At 36.4% G+C, this 25978-nt stretch overlaps 1 pseudogene across 1 annotated transcript in view; it reads right to left on the bottom strand.

Annotated features, from left to right (window-relative positions):
- The window catches only part of LOC149564345 (uridine 5'-monophosphate synthase-like), a 54022-nt pseudogene that overhangs the window by 5635 nt on the left and 22409 nt on the right, over positions 1–25978 (bottom strand). The window contains exons 3-5 of the transcript XR_016364192.1: positions 22332–22414; positions 22086–22173; positions 21729–21986 (exon numbers count right to left, since the gene is read on the bottom strand). The product of XR_016364192.1 is annotated as a uridine 5'-monophosphate synthase-like (transcript). The remainder of the gene's footprint in view (positions 1–21728; positions 21987–22085; positions 22174–22331; positions 22415–25978) is intronic.

Below are 25978 nucleotides of genomic sequence, written 5' to 3'. Positions count from 1 at the left end.
TCCACTATACAAGTCACAGGGTATGAAAGGCTTAAAAGAATATACATGTGTAAAAATAAAGATACAACATCCTCAAATTCATGGTACAAAGTACCGTAAAAATATATGAAACTATTCACCATACATGATACATCCATACATCCATAATGATAAAACATCTATCATAAAATCTAACCATCCATCATAATAATCCAAGAACATAGTGAAGGTAAATGCCAATCACGAACACTCCAGCCACGGTGACCACGGAACGGATCTCAATCTACCACCCGACCGCGTGGAACCTAAATGGTCCACTCCCACCGCGCTGAGGAGATAGTCTCAAGTCCCAAATAGGATAACAAAACCTATAATCATAAATACTCTCTAAGTCCAGGAAATCCTACAAGTATGCTAACTCAAGGGTTCCTAAAAAGATAGACATCTAGACCCAGAGGCACCACAAGACACGTAGGAAACCTAATATGCAAGCGGAAAAGTGTCATCGCAAAAGTCACGTAGAAGTTACCCGAGCAATCCCTTGGGAATCCCGGGTCCCTACTGATCCCTGCGGCCACTAGTATCCTCTCGTACTGACGAGGCATACTATGGAATGCAAGGTCGTAACCAAGCGTTCTCTCTACCCCATCCTAGTCTGTACTAGCACTCAAGGCATGGGAGAGAACATACAATTATCTTATTAGGTTCATTTTCCCTCATTTAGTGTAAATGTTTTCACTTATTAAAACAACTTACAATGGGTTACTCCAGGCAGCCTCTTACGGCCCCGATCCCCATTGCAAGCCACTTCTCGACACTACACATAGATAACCTACCCTAGGCTCATGAAATCATACATCAAAGAATCATAATAAAACCACCTCAGTCCTATACAAGCAACTGAAAAACATCATAAAAGATAAGCCACAAAAATTACATCAGTTCTTCATGAGCAACAGATAATATCAAATAATAATCATATGATCACAACAATTCTCTATCAGCAACTGAAGGCATCAATGATAGATCACAAAACCAATGGTACTCCAATGAGCAACCAGAAAGTATCCCAATAGTAAATTACAATATTGATCGAAGACTCCAAAATGGTCAAGTCAAAACATGACATCATCAAGAACATAACAAACACTTCAATCCTCTCAAGCGACCGAAAAGCAATCCAAGTATAATTGATCGAGACTAAAAAATGGTTATCAAATATAACTGATCGAGACTCGAAAATGGTTAAGTTAGGTATCGTAAATACATACATCTCAGCTTCACACAAGGAAATTGGAAAGCAATAACAAACAGTAAATACAATCATGTCATAGAGCACTTCATCACATTACCATGGTCGGGTTAAGAAAGATCGAAACCAAATCATCATGACATCACATTCACAACCCCGAGCCTCTGGTAACAAACTAAACTGGTCAACGCTAAACCAACCCCATAACACTCAAAGCACAAAAAAAACATCAAAGTCTCCGAGATTGGATTTGAAAGTATATTATTAAGTTAAGGTAAGGTTTATGTTTCAGTTTAATGTCGAATTCAGGTAACTAAGTTTTCATAACTACCCCTTACGATTAATCCATTTCTATAATAACTTCCATTAAATCAATAATCCAAATCTATAATTTAGTCAAATAATATTCATTATTAATTAACTTTAATTAAACTAATTTTAATTAAATTAATCAATAATTGCTTGTTCTACTTACTTATCTTAATCTATTCATTAATTGTTAATTTATTAATATTAAACCAAAATTATTAATAAATTAATATATACAAACTATGTTAAATGCATTTAATATTTATCTATTAAATATTAATAAAGATAAAACTATTATTAATTAAAATATATTATAATTTTATTAATTAAAAATTTTAATTAATAATAAACATTGTTTTTTTTTTTTTTAAATAATATAATTTTTAAAAAACGAAATTTTAAAAAAATATTTATAAAGCAAAAACGTACAAGGTATATAAACCGTCGGCTATTCCAGCCAACGGCCTGCCGCAGTCTTGCGGACGCAGGGCCTGCGGTAGCAGGTACTGTCGGCTAGGCCGATCGTGGGGGTGGGCACGGGGTAAATCCCTCCCCCCCACTAAATTTATATTTTTAGTTTTATATATGATTTAATTTTAAAAACAATGAATTTGTTTTAAACAATTTTTTTTTTTAATAATTGAGATTTAATTTCGCTTAAATATATATATATATATATATATATATATATAAATATATATATATATATAAATATATATATATATATATAAATTTATAAATATACTAACTCAATTCCTCTTTAATATATTAATATATAAATATATTAAAGAATTGCTTTTTTTTTTATATATTGGTATAGAAATATAATCAACCATCCGAACTTCTAATCTAGAATATCGGTATTAGATTCAACCCTTTCCCATTTAAATCTCATGTATACAAAAGTTTATAAACAAGCATCTGATAAATTCCAATATCGTAATGTTTAAACATTCATCATAGAGAATTCAGGTTTACAATCCACAGACACGAAGAAGACAGGAAATAAGAAATTTGCGTAAATAATCAGCGATCAAAACACAAGACCCTACCTGATCCTGATGCTAATACGAAATCCTTGAAAAACTATGAGAAAATTCGCTCCCCTTCAATAACTTTCCTCTGGAAATCTTTCTTGGTATTAGCCTTCTGAGATTCGCTTCCAAAAGTTGTCTCCCCAAAATTCTCGTCCAAATTCGTGTGTCCCAAAAATGAACCCCCAAAGTTGTGATAAGAAGTTTTCTCCTCAAATCGGGGCACTAATTGTGCGTTCACCCGAGAAGATTCTTTGCACAACTGAGTTAACTCCAAATTAACCTTTCTTATCTTTTCTTTTAATTTGCATTCATCTTTTATGCACATTAAGTTGATTTATTAAATAACTTTATTTAATATTCCACTTGACTTCTATTTTAAATTAATTTATTACTTTAATCTCATGTGCACTTCATGAAATTAAAATAACATTATTAATTTCTATTATTTAATCTTTTAATTAATTTCTCATATTTAAACTCATGCTTAGATCATGCGATCTAGAATTCTTAATAATTTAATGTCTTTCAACTTTTTAAATTAATTTTAGAAACTTAATTGATAACATATTTAATTAATTTAATTAACAATAATATTTAGCATTTATTTAAAAATGAACTCCAATTATATTATTATTAAATTAAATAAATATTATCCTGTTCTAAATTTATCTTTGAACTTTAATCTCCAAATTTAGTTCTTTTATTTAATTAATTTCTCAATTAATTAAATATTAAAGATATCATATTAATTCTCTATTAAATTAAATCATTAATTAATCTTTTTAATTAGACTTAATTAATAGAAAACACATCAAGGACTCATAAACAACATACGAAAACCCTGCATAGAAAAACACATACTAAATCAAAACAAAAAGGGTTATAATCCCGAAATTACATCATTTGATGCATTCGGAGGGTACTTAACTCAGATACTTGTCCTAATTATCAATTAGGACAATTGGCTAAAGGGTTTAGGATTTGGACTTAAGAGTTTATCTCCTCTCTCTTACCATTGAGATAATGCGATAGGGTACGCTCATCCTGGCAATTCAGGGAAGTCGATACCCGGTACCTGCAACCTGCATAAAATCCACGCATGTACAAACACAATATTCTAAGCTAAACAGACAATGGCAGAAAGTGGTGCATCGTGTAGATCCCGTCTAGCAGGTGACTACAACTCCCTTCCTTAACCACATCAGAAACACCATATATAAATAAAACAAACACGCACACCATACACATGCAGTATGGGGTAAGTATCCATAAGAAGCACATGGAATAATAAACCATCTAACTAATCATCATCGATAACTGAAAACATTGAATAATCATCATACATGCATGAAATATAGAGTACCAAGTAATCTCATCATATAATAAATTGAGTGTAAAACAACATCTGATAATCTCTAAAATAATAATACTAATCATCAAACATAAATTGGCCTAAAAGAGTTTGACAATGATAACAGAAAATACGGCTTAGGGGCAGGCACTACACTTTATATAATTAATTCTACTCAAACATTGTTCTTTTGCAAATTACATGGAATATTTCATTTTTAGTAACCAGCAAAAGTTATTTTATTGTAATTTCAGAAATGGAAAAGGCAACGGGTAGGATAAAGATGTAAAGATCAGCAAGAAACAGTTACGAAACTGAAAAGTCACAGGTTTTGAAATCTTTAAATAGGAAATTGAAAGACGTATACAGGATCGACAGTTTTCTTCCAGAATCTTCCCTTCTACTGTAACAGTCAAGTGTGTCTCAAATTTGGGAGCAATTACTGTCGTTCACCAAAAATTTCTTAAAATCCTTTCTTCTGTAAATGGATAAATAAAGGATGGGTGGAATAATTAATTGCAGATGTCAAACTGAATTTTTGGGGTCACTAGTTATAAGATATGGTATTGTTCTTTCTATCATTCTCTTTACTTTGTTGGCGGAAATCTTAATTCCTTATGGTTAAACTTTGTATTTAATCTTTGCAGTCGTGAAGATGTATATGCAAAAACCAGTTTATATTTCAACATATTGAGTTTATGTCCATTGTGAATATGCCATGGTAATGGTTTTTCATTAGAAACCTCTTATGCTCTCCAGTTAAGAGCCCGCCCTATTATTTAGAAAATCAAAACATATATTCATTGCATATCTATTCAAGTAGTTGTACATACTAATTCAGAGATCAAGCTAATTGATAGCTCATTCAACTGTTGTTAAAAGAAAGGCTTTTAGTGAGGGTTTGAGTCGCTATTATTTAAAAGCCTATCTGTTAACCAACAGGTGTAAATCTTGTCTCTCATTTGTAAAATCCTTGGTATGATATGATTGCCATGTTGTGAAGTCTTCCATCTTCTTTACAATCATCATGTTGATCTTCATCACTTGTCATTTCTTGCATGAAACTTGAACTTCATAACGTTGAGGTGTTAAGTTGCCTCAAATGGTTCCAAACATAATTTGATTGATGACTTTATAATCAAAAGTTATGGTATTATTAATCTTCATGGTTTTAATGTCTCTTTGTGCATCATTTTGATTTAGCATATTGGACTTAATCATTTTTCTTCTTCCATGACCTCTTAAAGGATGGAAATTTTATTGTCACAAGGTGCTAGATACTCATCTACAAGTACGCTCCCGCAAGGTATATGGACTGCATGTTCGTACCCATCTTGGACTCTTTCCTTAGGGCATTTGAAACCATGTCCTCACCTGTCTTGGAATTTTTCCTCAAGGCATCTGAACCCATGTCCTTACCTATCTTGGAATCTACCTAACTCATGAGGATTTACTCTGCATCTCCCTTCTTGACAATAAATTACTTTATTCATGAGTTTATATTCATCATATATGAAATCATGTCTCTTAGCTAAATTTTCACAAGTACTCAATAGTTTAATCTTTTATTGATTGAAATACTTATAATTGTAATTACCCTACAGGGTGGCAAGATCATGCTCTGATACCACTATAATGTCCCCTTTTAGGGTCCAACATAACTGAGACTCATTTTTTCTAATTGTAATGTTCATAATGATATTTTAGTTATCAAATGATATTATTATTTGTATTAATGACCAAAGGTTATATATGTTACTCAAGTTATCTAGACACCATCTATGGACCCCCTCAAAGTTTACACGTCCAAGCCCATTTCAAAAAGATTTATGGGATGCTGACCCCCACCCTCTATTGGGAAAATATCCACTAGATTGGATTTATACAAGCCCCTCCTTAATTAATCTAGATGTGAAGTATTCCCTTCAACATCATCATTCTTGCAAGGTAGAATAAGAAACATTGGCTCAACATTATTAACAAAAATTGAATGCAAGTAAACTTTGAAGAACATAAAATGACTTTCATGATCAACAATTCTTTTAAGGATTTTCTTTTCGATCTGAAAAGGAATTTGCATTGGAATTGGAATTAGATGAGTAAATCTGATTTCGTCTTCTGCAATCTTGACTATGTATTCAATCATTACACAATTTTGCAATTGGTCGACGTTTGAATTCAGTCCCTTGATTTCTGATTTTTCCCCTTAGTTGCATTGATCCTTAGGTTCAACCTTCCCTCTACTCTACTTATATTCAAATGACCTTGTGTTTGAATTGGTATTAAAATGCCTCCCTTTGATCTTCTTTTGTAGGCATCATGTAAAGGGACGCACCCCTTGTGCTTTCAAGGCCAACCTCCATGATTTTTTCTTGCATTGACTTTTATTTTTCCTTTTAAATTGCATCGACCTTCATGAAGTTTTTTAATTGCATCCACCTTCATGAAATTTTTTAATTGCATCCACCTTCATGGAATTTTTTATTAAAATTTATTTTTCTCCATCAAGTAATGGAAATTTGAAGGTATCCATTAAGGCTTGATGTTCCTTAGTGTGGGGGTTCGTGGTTCACCACAAAAATCAACCCCTACCATGAAGGTTTAATGTTCCATAGGGTCGGGGTTAATGGATCATCATGAATTTCTACTCTACATTTTTATTTTACCTTGTAATTTTTCCTAGAATGGAAAATCGAACACTACCATGAAGGTTTGTTTTAACACTCAAAATTGTCTAAGTGTGGAAAATTGACTCACACCATGAAGTCTTGGTCTTCCATAGCATGAAAGTTCATGGTTTGCCATGAATTTCTAATCTTTTGTTTCATTTTTCATTGTAAATTCCTTCCTAGAGTGGAAAATCGACCAAGAGTATAAAGTTTTGGTTTTTCTTTTGTTAAAATTTTCAATTGAATTTTTCTCAATCTCATGGGGTGGAAAAACAACCCTAACCATGAAGTTGTCATTTTTTCTTTCATCTTCACCATTATTTAATCTCTAATAGAGGAAATTCAAAGGGTATCATGAAGTTTTTTATTTCTCATCGTTTCATATGGCGAGAGTTTGTGGTTCATCATGAATTTCCACTATTTCCTTTCATTTTTCATTGCAAATTCCTTCCTAGAGTTGAAAATCAACCCCTACCGTGAAGGCTTGTATGTGCATTCCATGTTGCCAAAGCGCGAAAAATAGACCCACACCATGAAGATTTCATTTTATTGAGAGTGGAGATTCATAATTAATCATGAATTTCCACTCTTTTCTTTTTTTTAAAAAAACTTGCTTTATTCAATTTGCTAATCATGACACCATTTTGACATCCTTTCGCAATTATTTCCAACTTTCAAAATAACAACCAACTTCATACGAATTTCATAAATTGATTGAAATTTCACCTAAACTTGACAAGACTTCTCAACCGCTAAGGAGACCAAGGGACTCAAACCATTGCCAAGCTAAACCAAAGCTAACAAACACCTACAACAACTAACCTAAACACTAAGCCACTAAGCAAAAAAAGAGGGGGTCCCCATTTTCAATGAGGCATATGTGCTTACAATCCAATACTTTCCTATTGAAGTGTGTAATAGCTTTTTGTCCCCCCTTTTGATTCGCCCTATTCTTTTTCAACTTCTTTTGTTCAGCTTTCACGATCCTTAAAATGTTCAAAGTGACCTTTCAATGAAGTCATTGAACCCGACTGAACCAAGTTCAAAGCACTTCAACATCTTTCCAAGGTTCATCACGGTTCAACCATTTACCTAGTCCCTCTCTTAAAGAGTATGTTGGCTTATTTCTTGAACCATTTCGTACCTCCCCAACCCTTTGAACCAATTTTCCTTATGGTTCACCACAACTCACTGGGTACTAGGCTTCACTTCTGTTAGCTAGGTCAAACTAGTCAAATTAATGCATCAACCTCACGTCAGTTATTCATTACATAGCACGGCCTTAGGTTTGCAAACACTTCAGCAAGATTGAACCAAGGTAAACCGTGTTCCGCCAAGTTCAAGCGAGTTCAAGAAAGTATCGATGATGTGTGAATCAACCTGAAAGGAGAATTTAAATGATCCCTATGACCCGACTTCCCCTGATAATTAGATATAGATAGGCAAAGTGTTAGCTGATGTCTCCAATAAATGGATCAATGATATAATCAAAGATGGTGAGCAATGCATTCTTGACTCTAAGGTTGTCTACAATGAACTCACAAAGATACACATTGAAGTCTAAACACAAACGTCACCTTGGCAAAATGAATAAGAGAAATGGACTAAAGTTGCTTTGCGAACTCATGAAGTGCAAAGACATGAGGTGAACAAATTCCTATCGGAGAAACCCTTGAAGGATGTAGATGGTCGATTAGCCATTTGCAAGAAAGACATAGACTAGAGGAATATTGTAACTAAAGTTGGATACCAACACTTAATGAAGATTGAGGAGGAGTTACAAAATTTGGTTAAGCGTCTAGAAATTGACATGAAGTGTATCAATGTCATCTATATTTGACATGATGGCACCGTGGAACATGACATGGATGCAGTGGTCAAGGCATTCAAGAAAACAAATGGTGAGATGAAGGAAAAGACCCCCACGATAGAGCACTTCTCAAAGTTGGCAAAAATTGAGTCTATGCTCTTCTTGCTCGATGAATACTGTTGATGTCAGTTTTGTACCACTACATAACACATAGGAATTGAATACTTGATACGGAATATCAAACACTCAACCTTCTCTTAAAAAGTAAATACTCATGAAGAAATGAGAAAAACTCCAATGTTCCTTACACCTGTGGATACTAACTCGGTTATATTCATGTGATTTGTTGGTTAATCACGTAGGCAGGCTTACGTTATTCATTCAAAGATAACTTGGACTTTTGCTGTGATGGTGATTAATCTGGCTTTGTAAAGTATATAAGCATCAAATAATGTTAATGGTGATGATGGAGGGTGCGTGTTCAAATGACTTACGCCTTCCTAACTTTCTTCTTAAATGAACTCCAACTACTCAACTACTCATTGCTTTACCTCTACTCCTATGAATGGAATGATTAGCAAATGGATGGGGATGAAATCTTACCAGCGGCGCTACCTCCATAGATGCAATGATTCAAAGGAAAATGACTAGATTATCATGCAAGGCATCCTAACAAGCCGCTAGGATGCTAGTGACCTAGTTTATAAATCCCTATCAAACATCCACTAATATCACCATACAACTATCCATCTACTCTTACTCTTAACAACTTTCTTGAAATAAAATCTACTTCAACAACTTCAATGAAATTTAACTCTAACTATTGGAAGTAGAAACCATGCAATAACACCAAGTGTTCTTAATCACCATGCAAGTCACAACAATGATAAAGAAAAGCAATTTTGGTATTATCTTAAGCAACAATTTTCTTCAACCCCTTACAAATGAGAGAAAATGGCCTTATATAGGGGCCAAAATTATAACCAACGGTAGAGATTAAGAGGTAAAATCAACGATCCAAATTGGATCCTAGAAACCCTAATTAAGGTTGCCACCCCATTGACCAATGAGAAAATGCCACCTCATCAATGGACCAATGAAAAAAGGAAAAGTGGCAATCAATGAGAAGGCAAAAAAATGGTAGCCAATCAGAATCAAACACCTACCCTACCCAAGAAGAAGGAGAATTTTCCAATTGGGCTTTATATCAAATGATATTCTAATATAATTCTACCCTTTTCCTTCATCTTTTTAGCCAAGGCAATGAACTTGGCTAGCCTGTCGTTGACTTCCTTCATGGGAGGGCAAGGCGTGTGCTTCATCTTGAGCTCAACTGAATTCATCATGTTGCTCGTTGCTTGCACTGTCTTCTCATGATCCTTCTCATACTCTACGCATATCCAATAAAGGCATTAAGGGAGGCAAAGGTGCCAAATGTTTCTTCCTGATGGCAACCTTCCCCAACTCATCCAATCTCAATCCAAATTTTGTCTCATTGACAATCTCCTCTTTGATATCTTCAAAATCAAGTGCAACCCCAACATCGCTCATCATGGTTGAAATGGAAGTGTCAATGCCTGGGTTGTGTCGTGCAATCTCATTTTGTATCTCTTCAAGTATCCTCAATCTAATAGTCAAGGCAGCGTACCAAGACTCCACCATACTCATTCCTCCTTCATTCACCAACTTGGTTCTTTCAAAATATCTCTCCGGTAGCCCAATAAATACTCGTAGCCTAGGAATGGCTAAGTCCTTGACTAGAAGGAAATCTTCCACTCCCCTTCAAATGTTCTGAATTTGTCTCTAATAGCTACCAATGACCTAAATGTCAAGATAAAGGAAGGCAAGAAATTTTGCCCCATCTTGAATTATATCATTGATCTAATCTTTGGTTTCACACAGTTGAGCCGATATCTCCTCTATATTGCTCCCACTGTCTTGCCAAAGGGCCTCCTGATGCAACTGTTGGATAGGCTGGCAATCTCTCCAATACTTGTTTTCGGCCTCCAACTTTACAATCCTCTCATTTGCCTTCCTCAACCTTTCTCTAATTGAAACCATGCCTTCTTAGATCTCCTCACACTCCATGTCATTCGTGATTCTTCCCAAGTTATGCTCTACTATCTCATACTCCTGGGCTACAATCATATCCACTACCTTGCTAACCTTTGGTATAGCAATCTGAACTTTTCGGTAACCCTCATCGTCGGCACTTGGGAGATTTCTTCGCCCTCGCGAAAATTTTCACAAAACCCCACCCGCTCGAAATTTGGCACGTGGGAGAGTTTTCCCGCCCTCGCGGAAAATTGCAAACCCCACCCGCCCGAAATTTGGCACTTGGAAGATTTTCCCGCACTCGCACAAATTGCAAACCCCACCCGCCGGGAATTTGGAACCTGAGAGATTGTTACGAGCTCGCAAGAAAAAACCTTGCAAACCCCACCCCCACCCGTTTCTCACTATCTTCATTTTCCACTAACCCTTGAATCTCCTCAACTGTTCAGACAATCACCACCTCGCCTCTTGGCATAAGCATTTTCCTTAACCATAGTGGTGTAGTGCATCTCCCCAAATCTAGATTTAGTTTGACTAGCAAAGCATCACCAACGGCCTCAGGCGTCTGGCTTACTTCCTCAATATCAATTGGCCTATCCTCTTCTTCACTAGTGACTATCACATCATCTCTATGTTGGTTCTCTGAGAAAGGAGAGTATTCGGTACTGTCACTGTAACTGCTTGATTTTGAATCAGAGCTCACCTCTATCGAGAACCTTTGTCTAGTTGTATTAATCTCTTGGCTCCTAGCCTCAATTATGCTCTCCCTTGACGATGTTGCATTCTGTCTCTTTGCTAGAGGCTCTTGATGTTCTTTACTTTTCTCAACCTCCAAATTTCTCTTCTTGCCCTTAACTACTATTGGTTGTTGGCTACTGCCCCTACCTTTCTATCTAATTGACTCCGCTAGACCTCTCTCCTTCGGTTTCATCTTCTCATAAGGCGTACCTTCTAACTTTGTAATTGCCTTAACTTCTCATTGTACCATGACTCAGTGTGTAGATCAACTGTCCTTGTAACTGCCTCTAAGGAAGGATCCTGATGATCATCCCAATCCATTGGACCCAATTTTGTTCCATCCACTGTATCATAATCTTCTCTTAGCACATTTTCATCTTATTCCAGTTGATCGAGAATATCAAGACCTCTCCATCTGATTGCCCTCATCACGCCCACTGACAATCGTGAGAAAGCTAGCTTTCTCACATGAAAGTCATCTTGTGCATTGGCCCAAAAATCTTCTATAGTAGGAATATGTTTGAATGTGTTTTCGTGAGATGCCTTGATAAGACCATTAGGATCAAAACCCTGTCTTTCTCTATACCATCCTAGAGGATACCATTCTAACTCTTTCTCGACAGCTGGAAAGGCAACAAGATTGGGGCAAGTATCATTGCCTATTCCAAATGAGAAGGTAATCCCTGTCTCACCTTTAAGTTTCATCATTTTGTCATAATGCTCAAGTTGCCTAGCCAACTCCATCAAAACTATCTTGTCGGGTGGGTACCTTGGAAGTCTCTTGGGAAAAATTGTACTTCCTACCAGTGTAATGTATGTAAATTGCGAAAATTGGATGAACCAACTCCCATACTTCTTAACTTTTGCTTCCGCTTCCGTTGAGAGCCTCTTAGCAAATGTCCCTTGTAATATCCTTACCGTCTTCATGGCAAAGGCATCATAAAACATCTTATAATCTTTGGTGTTAGGCAAATGAAGCTGTGGATAGCACTAATGCACCAAACATTGCCCCGGCCCATTGCCAATCACTCCTAAGGCCTTAAGTCCAAGATTTTCATATAGTCTCACAATCAGATACAAAAGATAGGATCCCATATAGAATCGCTTTTGATTTTGCACTGTCCTAAGTTGCAACTCTAAAATTTTCACTTATGATTCTAGCCCAATCAATTTTTCTCTTTCCATTTTCAATTTCATCAATAAAGTACTACATCCAGTTCTCGAATTGCATACCTTGAGCCATGCCCATTTCGGTTGAGAAGCACAATAAGATCGCTGTATTCCAATTTGAAATTTGACTTGATGAACTTTGACAACTTGGTGACTCCCTTCATGCGTTTGTGTAACCAATTCTGCTTTAGATGAATGAAATAGGCCTCCTAGTTATGCTAAAATAACTTGGCCGCCTAATCCATCATTACTACTATCATGCCTTTCAATTGTATCATGTTCACTGTGCTAATTGTTGGTGTCACTTACTCGCCTCACTTTTGAAAAGAAGGTGGTCTTAGGCATCATGTCTTCCTTGTCTTTTTTGGTATTCGTTCCCTTTGGGTTCTTGTTTGCACTAACATCTACCATCCTAAACACTTATTTTTGCCCCTTCATTCTAAATGATATGGACTACACTTATCAATCTCCAACCTTCTTTCTATCGATGGAATCTAGCTTATTTCTACCTGTCCAAGTCCTATCTCTACACTTATCAATCTCCAACCTTCAATCCTAAGAATGGGACTAGCCAACCTTCAATCCTAGGGATGGGACTACCACTTATTTTTGCCTCTTCGTTACCTTAGGATGCACTACACTTATATCTCCCAACTTCAATCCTAGGGTGATCTAGCTTATTTCTACTTCTCCAAATGTCCTATCATGAAATTTACACTTATATCTCCCAACTTCAGCTTATCAATGGAATGATGAAGTGGTGGATGATGAGTGCAAGAAGAAAATAAGGAAAACTAACCAAGCAAGAACAAGGAATAGAATCCGCCTTTAAAACCAATCTTCACCTCTAAAAATGAATAGAATTTTACCTTAAATCTACCTTCACCAATAACCGGGCCTCTTCAAGTTCAAATCTGATCTTAAAAAATTCAGTCCCGCTCCAAAATGTGATGCCCTAGCCAATGAATTGCTTGTAAAAATCTGCTCGTGCCACTGAACTTTGACCTTAAATTGCCTTGCCCATTCACCAAGTAAAAATCACCATAGCTGAAGAAGAAAATCGCAGCCCTTGGAGGAAAAATTTACACTTCAATATTGTTGCCAATCTCACAAAAATCAGGCCTCTTCACGACAAATTCGACCTAGGGCAAAAATCACCTAACTTGCAAAAATTAGATATGCTCCTTCAAATTCAACCTAAGGCAAAAATTGCCCATCCAAGGAAGAAAAAATCACTGCCAAAATGCAAAATCAGATCCCCAAAAATCGCCTTAGGGCAGAAATTCACTCCCTTGGAAGAAAATTGCTGCCAAAGAAGGAAAAATCAGGCCCCAAAAATCGCCTTAGCTCAAAATTCTCTTCCTAGAAGAAAATCGCTCCAACTTGCAAGAGGAGGTGGAAAGAATGAATGAGGAAATATGAGTGGGGAAGCCCCTCTTATACCAAACTTTTTGCCTCTCCGAGTGGGCCGACCTACCTGGAGAGAAAACAGAATTAAGTTAGTCTCTTAATTAATAGCCCAGATTTAAATGCAACATTAAAATTACTTAGCCTTATAATGAAACTGACCCATTTAATTGCTAGTTTTGATCGAAAATTGCAAAATAGAAACAAGGTAAGCCTAGGAAATGTCAAAATTTTCATTTAATAATGTTTTGGCAACTAAAATATCATTAAAATCATATCTAGCAAGCCAAAATCGATTTTCAATTCCAAATTACCAATTCTCTTTAGTATTTCTAAAATCCCTTGGGCAATATTTCAACCAAATTAATGAGATTTTGCAATTTAATCCAATTTCAATTTTGCAATTTAATCCAATTTCAATTTTGCAATACACTTTCAATTTTTAACAAAATAAATTCTTTTTCTGGCAATCAAAATTCAAACTCCAATTTCAATTTCACTATCAAAAAAATTATTTTTCACTGAAAAATTCATAATTTTCCAAAACAACTAAATCTAAAAAATTCATTTTGAAAATGCTCCAATTTTCAAAATCCATCTAAGTTCAAAAATTGAAATTTTATCCTGTCAGATATTATTTTAACCATTGAAAAAATGTTGTTGTTGAAACCTGTTTGGCCAAAGGATAAAATTACATGTTCCGAAAAATCAAGTTTCGCACCGGGTGAAAACAAGCCGAATCCCTCCTCTGGCCCAAAGGCGTCTAAGCTGTAAAATCGTCAATTCAAAAAAAACCTTTGGGCAACTCCAAATTTTGCTAAGGCAACAGAAAAATTCCAAAAATCCGCCAAAATTGCCAAGGGTTGCCCAAAAAAGGAGGTCCCCAAAGTTTTGGGGCGATGGTGTGAAAACCTCACAACAATTATTTGTCAACACATGTGCATAGGCTTGGGGAGACGAAATGGGAGAAAGACGTCAGGAAATAAAGGATGTCATCTATTGAGACCCTGAACCCCTCTTTCACTCTACAGTTTACCAATGCCCAGAGTGAAATGTGGCAGCGGAACCCAGAGGAGTGGCTAGGAAAAGTCACCAAGTGCATCTTAGTTATAAAATTTCTTGCTTTTAAAAGAGTTTAACTGAAAACTAGCGTCGTTTATCCAGTAGTTATCTAGTTTAGTTATTAAACTGGTTTATGTTGACTTGGGGTTCTTCTAAAACTATAGGTAGTTTTTAAATTAGTTATGGTTAAGTCTTTGGTACAATTTCTGGAACAAGTCGATGTTTAAGGTTCAGAATTTTGGTTTTTGGAACTCTATTAGTAATACAATGTAAATCTGTCTGTGTGTGTATGTAATACAGTGTGTGTGTGTGTGTGTGCGCGTGCACGCTCTCATACATTCTGAAGATGAACTGTGGAAATCTTTGATCTGCAAATGAATGTATTTTGAAATGGCTGAAAGAAATATATATCTGTGTTATATTTTGATTATATTTTTTCCGTGCGATGGATCCGTGAATTCAATTATTACCTAGTTTATGTGGATGAATGTGAGTTTTTGTATGGCTGGCTAAGAATCAAATTGATTTAAATATATTTGTGGAATGGATGTTTACAGAAAACTGTGATTTTCCTTGTGAGTTGATCAATGATTTTATAATTCACGTATTCAACGCATATTGATGGTCAAATGCCTTATGCTTTACATGCTTTCCGGTTAAAAGCATGCTTGAATGTTAGTTTACTTTCATTCTTTAGAAATCTGATTAGTGAAGTGTTACATCCCAATTTTTGCCCTAAAATTTTAAATTGATTATAGCCGTTGAACCCAATTTATTTCTTCATGTTCATGTGAATTTGAATTAGTTCATTATAACCGTTGTTATAACATGTTAGTTATAGTTGTTACTTATTTCTTCATGTTCATTTGAAATTGAATTAGTTAATTATATCCGTTGTATCGATCTTATTAACATATGAAATTAAGTTAGTTAATTCTAGCCGTTGTATTAATATATTCATGATCATGTGAAATAGAGTCAGTTAATTTTAGTCGTCGTACATATTTGATGAATAAGTAAGTTAATATGATGAAATTGCTAATGATCACTTGATGATTTTAATTAACAATTTATGAATCTTGAATTGATGTTTTGGCGAGAATGTGGTTTTAAATGATTACAGGATGAAGACCGGAGAGAGAGGGGAAGCATTGCGAAACGAGGTCATCGGAAGGGGATGGTCATAAGGTTCAGTCATCAGAATCGACAGGTTTGACCTAAAAACTAACTAGCAAGGTTATTAGGACTTGGCAACATAATTTCATGGTGGAACTGCATGAGCTAAAAGTAAAACAATATATATTAAAAATAATAAAAATAAACATAAGTTCTTACCTTTAAGAAATCATCAAATAATAATATCATTTAAATATTATTTTATTCGCTTAACTATGATCATAGATAAATAATTATAAAGTGGCACCATTACATTAAATTCATTAATCCGATAATGCCACCTTACAATTACGTACCTATAAACTTAATCAAGAAAATAAGATAATATTAATTATTTAAATAAACTATTCATCTTCTTTTCTTTTTAATTTTTCCCTCCTCTTTATTTCTTTCTAGCCGATTGAATTAAAGAATCCGAATATGATCTTGTAACCGATGGAAGCCGTAAGGACTAGCTCACGCCTATATTATAAGAATTTCAAATGTAACTCGGCACCATGTTTTCCAAGCCTTTGGCATTCATTATTGCTTTCAGCCCTGCATTCCATATTTTGTTTGAAACCTTCAACTAAGCTTACAAAATCAGTCGCAGAGGAAACAGCAAGTAAATAAAGAGCATATGGCTGGGAGCATTGCCACTGGTTGGAGAGTTCTCTGAAGAACCCGAGCCACATAATCACAGGATTAAGTCACGTAAGATAGCTATAGTATTCCATAAAAACGTTTTCACTTCCTTTTCTTGTTTGATTTTAATTATGCAATCATCCCTGAAGGTAGATGTACAGGATTCCTTATACATCTTCGCAAATATTTTGTTTCTTTGTGTCATCGAACTGTACATAGAACCAATCGTATTTCATTTCCAATTTGTCTTTATTTCTTGCTGTGATATAAGACCAGAAAGAGGATGTCCATATTAATTCTTTCAAATTCAGTATAACCTGTTGAAGATCAGTCGATTACTTTAGCCTTATTTTCTATTCAAATCAGTTAACTGATTGATATCCGAATAGGCAACCTCCCTGAATTTTTCTTAAAAGTTTATCTTCTTTGATAGCATTTACTATGCAATTTGGAAATAATGCTCAAAACAGAGATGAGTTCATAAAACAGAGTACCAAGGAATTCACCAGGCTAAGAGCCAGAATATGGTGAAGAAGGTACAAGGCATATCAGTAAAGATAATTTGATGGCACCAATATATCACCAGCTAGATGGCCTGATTATGGTGAGGAGGTGTAGATGAACCTGTAAAAGGAAATACAAGAAAGATATCAGTATACAATATACATATAAATATAATAAATTAATGCATTAGCTCATGCAAGTTCCACATGTGAAATAAGTTGTCAAGCTAAGTGGTGGAGATCGGGTTATAAACCCACATTTTGAAATCCTTGGCCAGGGTGGAATTAGGCAGACTTGCCAGAATAATTGATCTTGTTGTTGTCCAAATCCTTCAGTTATTCCCTCGGATAACTACTAGGACCTCAACCCACCTAAATACTCTGATGGTGGATCAATGAACATCCCAAGCCTGACCTCGGGGTAGGGAGGGCCGTTCTATTAAATTAAAACCTGTGGGGATAAGTAATGGTCCGCAGCTAGGAGGTTAAGCCTATGTCAATGCTTCTCCTCTCACCAAAAGCCAAAGCTTGGACAACCAGATAAGGAAGCTTCACAAAATAATCTGTATAAACCTGTAAGTTTAGTATTTTTTTTCAAGTTTGAAGTCATTTACTTTAAAGATAGATTTTTCTTTAAGATTGTTAGATGATCATACGTAATTAGGTCTGTATTTCCATTCAATAATTTTGGTTGAAATATAGCAATAATTTAAGTATTTACTTTCAGCTGATCAAGTAGATTAACAGTTATTAATATCTTTTGTAATTAATGATAGATCAGTATTGAAAATTAGATTTATTTCAGTTTAAACTGTTACTGGAAAAACTTTGTCATGTGATTAAGAATTAGAAACAGTTAATTCAATACTGAAATTTAGTTAGTAAGAAACTGTGTGTTACATGAAGTGTACCTTGTAAAATGCAAAGGGAAACAAATACAATTGTTTACCCAACTGTTGTTTATGGATGTGTTTCTTCAAAGGGCATGAGTCATTGATCTAGTAGTATAAATTTTGCAAGAAACAAACCTGTTTGCCAACATAGCTCAAACTAATTTTAATTCCCATCAGGATATACTTTAGATGTTACAAGGAATGTCCCACAAAATTGATGATCCAAACAATATAAGTTTTTAGATATTATAAATTACAGAATCACAACTGAACAGGGTATGTGATGTCTGGTCTAAAAGTGATGATCCAAACAATGTGTATATGCCGGAGGTTTCAGTTTGCAATCAACACGAAAAGTAGACTAGTTCACACACAGTGATATAACAGAAGTAACAGTGGTTTATAACAGCAACCCAATTACATGAGCAGAATGAGAGAATAGCGAGTGAAGAGAACAAAAAAAAATTTATTGGGTAAAATGATGTTTTAAGGGGTATTTCAGAGTTTTTGGATGCAAAACAAAGTCAAAAAGAGTACTTTGTTGTTAATTTTTTCTTTGGATATGCTCAGGTACGTAGCCGGGCATACCCAGACTCTCGGGTACATTCTCAGGGCGTATCCAAGTACCCCTGGGCAAACCCATACCCAGTGCGGGTGCCAGACATCCAGTATCTAACTTATAAGAAGCAACTGATAACTGTCCCTAATTCAAATTCTCCATCTATTAGTTTTTGTTAATACCGCTAAACAAGTTAACTGAAAGGACAAATAATACAAGAGTTGTGTTGCATCAGGTACAATGAGTTTGAACTTTACAATTTGATCACATGTTTTGAAGATGATGACAAAGCTTATGGTGAAGAGAGCATTCATTGGAGTAACATCATAATTCTGCAATATGCTCAAAGTCCAGATTAAGGTGAGCTCTAATGATGGCTCTCTCCATCAGCTACATGAATCCTCATGGCTAACTCCACTAGTGGAACTTGAGATGAACGAATAGATTACAAGGCTTGTTGATTTTCCTGTGGAAATAGAAGCTTCTTAAGAAATTAATTACAACTGCCAGCCAAGATATCATCTTTAATGCTTATTAAGAAATTTTCAAAACCACAATGTTTCTAGTAGCATAAGGAATCTACACTAAAAGAGTGCTGCAAAAACTGTACCTAACATCTGTCAGAGTTCTAGCATTTTGAGCATAACCGCACAAAGTTTATTAGAGTTGTACAAAACCTGTAAGAACTCCAGTCTCAGTCTACATGACTAAGTCCCCTTGAGGAGCTTAAGCTGATATCCTAACAGCGTTTCTGCAGCTTCACACAAAACAATCTTTCTGCCTTAAACTTCCCAGCAATTCAACATCTCATCAGCCGCACACATACCATGGAACAGAAATTTATTGCTATTGACATACATTTGAATAAAGCTATTTACAAATCTTGGAAGTCATGTTTATTTTGTAAGAAAGCTAAACTCCCAGATAGTAACTTTTGGTGGGTATTGAAAACAATCCTCTTATTTTATTTCACCCTATTAAGTTGTTATTGGATATCCATGTTTTTACAGATTCCATGTAGGGTGTTTAATGCAAAAACAATTTTAACTGGTTATTGTCCCTGGCTTTGAAATTTGATAATAGTATATGTTCTTATGACATTAAAAACAGTGTTTTACTTATGAAAATAGTTTAAACTAAAAGTCAGCCCATTAATGAGCCTTCAAGGGTTAATCCTCGACAAAGGAAGGAAAGATGTTTTTGGCAGCCATCGGAGGAAGGTTGGATTAAAATTAATTTTGATGGGGCTGCCCGAGGTAATCCAGGCATAGCTGGATGTGGATGTATTGCTCGGGATCATGAAGGCAATTATGTGGCTTTTGTTCCAAAAAGACTAAGGGATGGGACTAATAATGTGGCAGAATGTGAAGCAGCAAAAGAGGCTATTTTGTTAGGAGCCAAGCTGGGCATCAGGCAATTGCACTTGAAAGAAGACTCAGAGATTATCATCAATGGGATTCAAAAAGGCAAACTGGAGTCTTGGCATCTGGACAAGCACATTAACCAGATTAAGTGTCTTTTGTTAACCAGATTAAGTGTCTTTTGTTGGAGTTTGAGGACTACAGAGTTTCCCATGTCTATAGAGACGCAAATGTGGTGGCCGATAAATTAACCAACCTGGAAGCGAATGCACCCTTTGGGAAACAAAATGAAATTTTTGAAGACTTTGGTCTTCTCAAATTTGATTGAAAATGGTGTGTTTTTACTGGCATTATATCCACTTGCCTCCTTTTGAAGGAGTGATTTATAATTATTAACCCCCAATCAAGGATAATTATGAACAAGTAATCCAATACGCGTGACAAAGGATCTGTACGCAAGAGAATTTTGAAATGTGCGCTTCCAGATCCTTCGTGGGAGTGTTTTTTAGCACGAGAAGACCCTCATTTTTCGCAAGCATTTGAGTAGAGTATTCAAAAATGGAGGCCAATTTTACCTTGCAGTCAGATATTCAAACATAGGCCTACGAAGGCAAAATTTCGGTGCAGCGCCTGAAGAACGTTTTCCTCATTGAGGACCAGGATTTCATAAGCTGCATTATGGAGATTTTCAGCTCGGAGTATTTAGACTCCTACTAGAGGAGGACCAATCTGGACATTGTTTCACTCTTTATTGCTCTGGCATTGCTCATTGGTGAGACAAAAGAGCAAATTCGACGGGTCATAGCTATGTGTATCGACCCGCAGTGGCTTCTGGAAGTCAACGAGATCATTGACAAGGCCGAGTAGGGGGAAGGGCTGGATATGGGGCAGGAACCTTGGAGGCAGATTGGAGGAGGTGAATCATCGTTGCAGCCTCTAGTTGTGTAGTCGACTGCAACCCCCCGTGAGGTGCATGTGTCAAAAGCAACTAAAGGATGGCGGAAACTGGTCAATTTTCTGCAAGAGAAGATTTGGGTTTTGGAGGAAGGGAAACAGGATTTCATGAAGACAACTCCAAGGAAGAGTGTGAGACCACCTGGTGAGCCCTTGCGTTACCAGCTAGGTAAGGGAAGATGGGAGGCTGTTGGGGCGTCTACGAGAGCTGGGAGGTGGGTCAACGTGTCTCTCACAGGAGAGGTGGAAACGAGCAGCTCTAGAAGACAATGACGCTTTGTGGAGGATGATCGCTCCATCCCGAACTTCACCAAGGAGGAAGCTGCAAACTGGTTTAAGGCTTGAACCGACAAGATAGTTTACAGCATGTATGGTGGCTCTACCGGTTTTTGTTTGTTCAAAATGTAATGGGTCGGGTGTAGTTTGAAGGTGTTAATGCCTTTTGTAACTAGCAATCATTAAGCTTTTGCTGTTAATGGGGATTAAATTGAGGGATTTTATAGTGTCCTCCTCATATTATGACACACTATTGAAAGAATCATCGTTTTAAATTAATACAATACAAAATGTTACCTATCAAAAAAAAAGGTTTAAACCAAAAGTAACATGAAATGATTTATCTTTTGTATTGTGTCCATCATTTTTACATGAAATTGATTCTTCCAAACAACATTGCTTTCAAACTAGGGAACAATTTCCGTTAACATATAGAAGCTTACTAAAAATGAATGAAAAAAAACGTAAAACACCAGTTATAGAAAATGAAAACAAGCTTGACAATTCTGGGGAATAAAAATTAAGTCAAATAGAATGCCTTACAGAATCAGGGGTGTTGTATTGTTGGCCTAGCGAATCTCCTCCAGTGCTCAGCTGTACTCCTGGAGTCATATGAATCAATGAAGGATCTCCAGATCCCACTGCTGACCAAGCTGCTGGATTAATAGATATGAACCCAATCACAAAATCCTTATTGTCAGAAGCAATCTTCACAGCTGCATTTGTATATTCACCCTTTGCAAGAGTCCCAGCAGAGCTCATTTCTGCAAGTAACAGTAAAACCCTTCCATGCGGCAAGCCCTTGATAACACCAACACTTTGTTAGCAATGTCATAGCAATGCTTTAGGGTGAAAATGACATAATGCTGCTGAATCACAGATATAAGTCAAGCACCTTACCTTCAGTTTCAAACCATCAACTATTGCAGGACCTGGAATAATGTGTGCATTAACAATATCTGCCCATTCCACAATCTTAAAGATTCCTCTGCACATTTAGTAAATTATGGTAATGCTTTTTAATAATGAAAGAAGCATCCAGGACAGTAAAGTAATTAGAAAGAACGATAAAAACAATGATGTTTATCTCCCTGCAAGGCAGAAATTAGCACTATAGATGGCAATGTGTTTAGAAATTATACCTACCCTTCATATTGCAACGTAACTGTATTTCCTATGTCAGCAAACTTCCTATCTTCAAAAATTAAAAAATCGTGCTTGTCTGCAATCTTCAATTTCACATAAATTTAGGTCAGCCATGCCCAAAAAATACATAGAAACATTTTGATGTTAATTTTGCTTCCTAATGGTATACAAACATAACAGTTGGTAACATTCAGAAACATTTATATGTTATTTTATTAGGATCATTGCATAGAAAATAATTATACGTGTGTATTTATGTGTAATAATAAGAGTTACTTTATGAACAATACTGAACCCTGTTTCCTTGGCTTGACAACTAAAACACAATTCTATCATTATCAAAAAGACGATATTGTCAACACAATTATTGCTTTATTTTCAGCACACTTTGCAACGAAAACATTTAAAACATATCACTAGATAGCAATATAGACATCAAACACAGAATTGAAACTTGTTAACCATATCTACAATCGCATCATAAATTACGTGGACAATATCAGCAACCTACAAGAGCAAATCTCATTAGAATTTTCAGCAAAGGATGCATCTAAATCATTAGAGAACAAAAAAATAAATATGGTTGAAAAAGATATTCGTATTTTATCTTCTTCAAGTCTACAAGCTACAGGCAGAGCTAAACGAGTTGACTTCGATATCTATCGCATCGATAGATATTCTCCGATACGTGCATACCAGGATGGTAGTACTATAACATGAAATAGTTGCACATCTGGAAAATCATCATTAACCCCCTCTGGTAGCTCCCCCGATTTTATTCTCGACAGATGATTTGCACTTACATGACTTTCCCCTGGCCGCACCATGATCTTAAATGTGAACTCCTGTAATAATAGTAACCATCAACTTATTCTTCCTTGAATAATCGGCTTATTCACTAAGTATAGCAATGTCTGATGATCTATGTAAAATACAAATGGCGTCGCCAACAAATAATGTCTGAACTTTTGCATTGCATACACCATCCCTAACGCCTTTTGCTCCGTTGTACTATAGTTTTTCTCTGCCTTAGATAACAATCTACTTGCAAAATACACTGGATGATCCAATCCGTGGTCACCTGTTTGCGCTAGTGTTGCTCCAATGGCATAATTCGATGCATCTACATGAACATGAAATTCTTTGTCCCAATTCGGATAGGCTAGAATCGGTGCCATGGCCAATCTTGTTTTCAATCCCTCAAAAGCTTCATTTTGTTCGGCTTCCCATTTGTAAGGTCCACCCTTGCAGGTGAGTTTGTCCAACGGGTAAGAAACTTTTGCAAAGTTTTGAATAAATCTCCAGTAATAACCAATGTGCCCTAAAAATGACCTTACTTCCGATACATCCATCAAGGGTGGCATCTCCAAGATTGCACAGACCTTGTCCAGATCCATCTTTAAGCCTGCTTTACAAACTCTATCCGAGCAGCTTTCCCTGTGGCACCATGAACCTGCACTTCTTTGGGTTCAAGGCCAATCTTGCTCGTCTGCACCTCTCCATGCATTCTCCAAGTGTCGTTATGTGTTTATCTTCTGTGCTAAAGATTGACAAGTCGTCTAGGAATGCTTTAAAACTTCCAACAGACATTTTATCAAATATGTGTAAGATAATCCTTTGAAATGTCGTCGAGGCATTGCACAATCTTAACAGCATCCTATTGTATGCATATACCCCATCTTCCACAATGAATGTTGTTTTTAATTTGTCTTCCTCTGCGATGGATATCTAATTGTACCCCGAGAATCCGTCCATGAATGAATAAATCTCATGCCCCACTACTTCCTCCAAGATGCTATCCGTAGATGGTATCGGAAACAAGTCTTTAATTGTTACCGCGTTTAGGCATCGGAAGTCTACACATATTCTTATCTGCGTTGTGTCCTTTTTCAGAGATATCACGATCGGTGATACCCACTCACTCGTCTGCACTCTAAAAATGATTCTTGCCTCCAGCATCCTATCGATTTCTTCCATGACCCGTGCCGCATAGTTTTTATCATTCGGTACGGCCACTTCCATACGGGTACTGCACCTTCGATCAATGGTATCCGATGGACACATAGCTCCAGTGGCACTCCTTTTAAGTCTTCATACGTCCAAGCAAAAACATCATTATACTCCATAAATATTTTGAACGTTGCCACCTTCAAAACTGGGTTCCAATCATCTCCTACAAGAATGTTTTTCGGATTTTCCTCATCACCCAAGTTCATTGTTTTCACCGTAGGCTCTTTATACTTCATTGGTTTATCTTCATTGAATGTATGGGCCAGTGTTTCATCCACCTGCGCTTCTCCCTCCTTTAGTTCACTATACTCCTTTGGAAACTCATTGCTTTCTTTTTCTTCCTCGACACCCAACATGTTGCAACTCAAGAAGAGCTCATAATCTTCCATCTACCAGTGTAGCAGTCCATTCACCGAATCTAGGTCGTCATTGGTCGACCCTCCTAATCTCAACACCCCTTTTTCATCTGGTTCCATCCTCTTTTTTCCTTCGTCATCATTCTTGCCTTCCCCTTCTGAGTCTGACGACGCTGCCTCTTCCCCTACCATTTGTGTATGTAAGTCAATTATGAATCTTCTGCCTCCGCGCTCCATGGATAGGGTGTTCCGTTTCCAATCATGTTTTACCTTTACTTGCACCAACCACCCCCGTCCAAGGATGGCATCATACCCTCCTCTTCAGTGGAATGACCACAAAATCTAGTAAAAATGGTTGTGTCCCAATCGTTATCGGTTGTGCCATTAGAGTTCCCAATGGTTTTATCCCATGCTGATCTGTCGTAACTGGAAGGTAGGTGGCCATAGCGTGGGTTGTCCTAGCTTTTTCCAAATATCTTTTGGTAGCACGTTCAAACTTGATCCTCCAGCTACAATTGTATCTGTCAATACAGTGCCCAAAATGCGCATCTCAACTACTCCCAGATGCCTTCCTGTCGTAAGTGCTAGTACCATCGAGTCTGCTGCCGTTGTTCCATTACTATCCCTTCCTGTTTCCTCCGTCACTCTCGAAAGTAGTGTCATATTCATAATAGTCGTTCGCAACTGTGGCATCGTGAGAAGGTCATTTAATTTAATCGGAACTTCTATTTGCATTATCTGCCTTATCATGTTTTGTTCCACTAAGTTCCTTTTCGAAGTTTCTGCAATGTCTTTTACTTGTGATTTCCCTGTCTTCATCTGTCTTCCTAGCTTTGTTCGTACTTTTTTTAACCTCTCCTTCTCTTCTTTTACATTAGGGTATTTTTCTTTCTTCATTTGCTCACATTTGACCGCCGATACCTTTTCATCATATGTTTCAATGCTTAATAGATTTACCCCTTGTTTTGGGCATTTTGAATCTTCGTGGTCCCTTGGACCACACCATCTACATAGTAGCTGCAACGTTTCTTCGTGATACAATCTCTAGCGAAGTGGCCCCAGAGATTGCACGCACGACACTGTATCATCAGCCATCCATTTGCGTCGTACTGTATTCGACTCCGGCCTCCATTGTTATTGTTGTTGTTATTGCCACCCCTCCTGCATCTATTATTGTTGCGATATCCTCCCGAAGTTGCATCGTTGCTTGTGTTATTCCCGGTGGACACTTCCTGCATTAGTAACACCTACTGGTGTCCTTCTGATTTCATGTTAAATGGG

Source organism: Cupressus sempervirens, chromosome 4 (genome assembly GCF_028749045.1).
Source record: "Cupressus sempervirens isolate cs-2001-9-10 chromosome 4, ASM2874904v1, whole genome shotgun sequence".
NCBI classification, from domain to species: Eukaryota; Viridiplantae; Streptophyta; class Pinopsida; order Cupressales; family Cupressaceae; genus Cupressus; species Cupressus sempervirens.
This window is presented reverse-complemented; position numbering and strand designations above follow the sequence as displayed.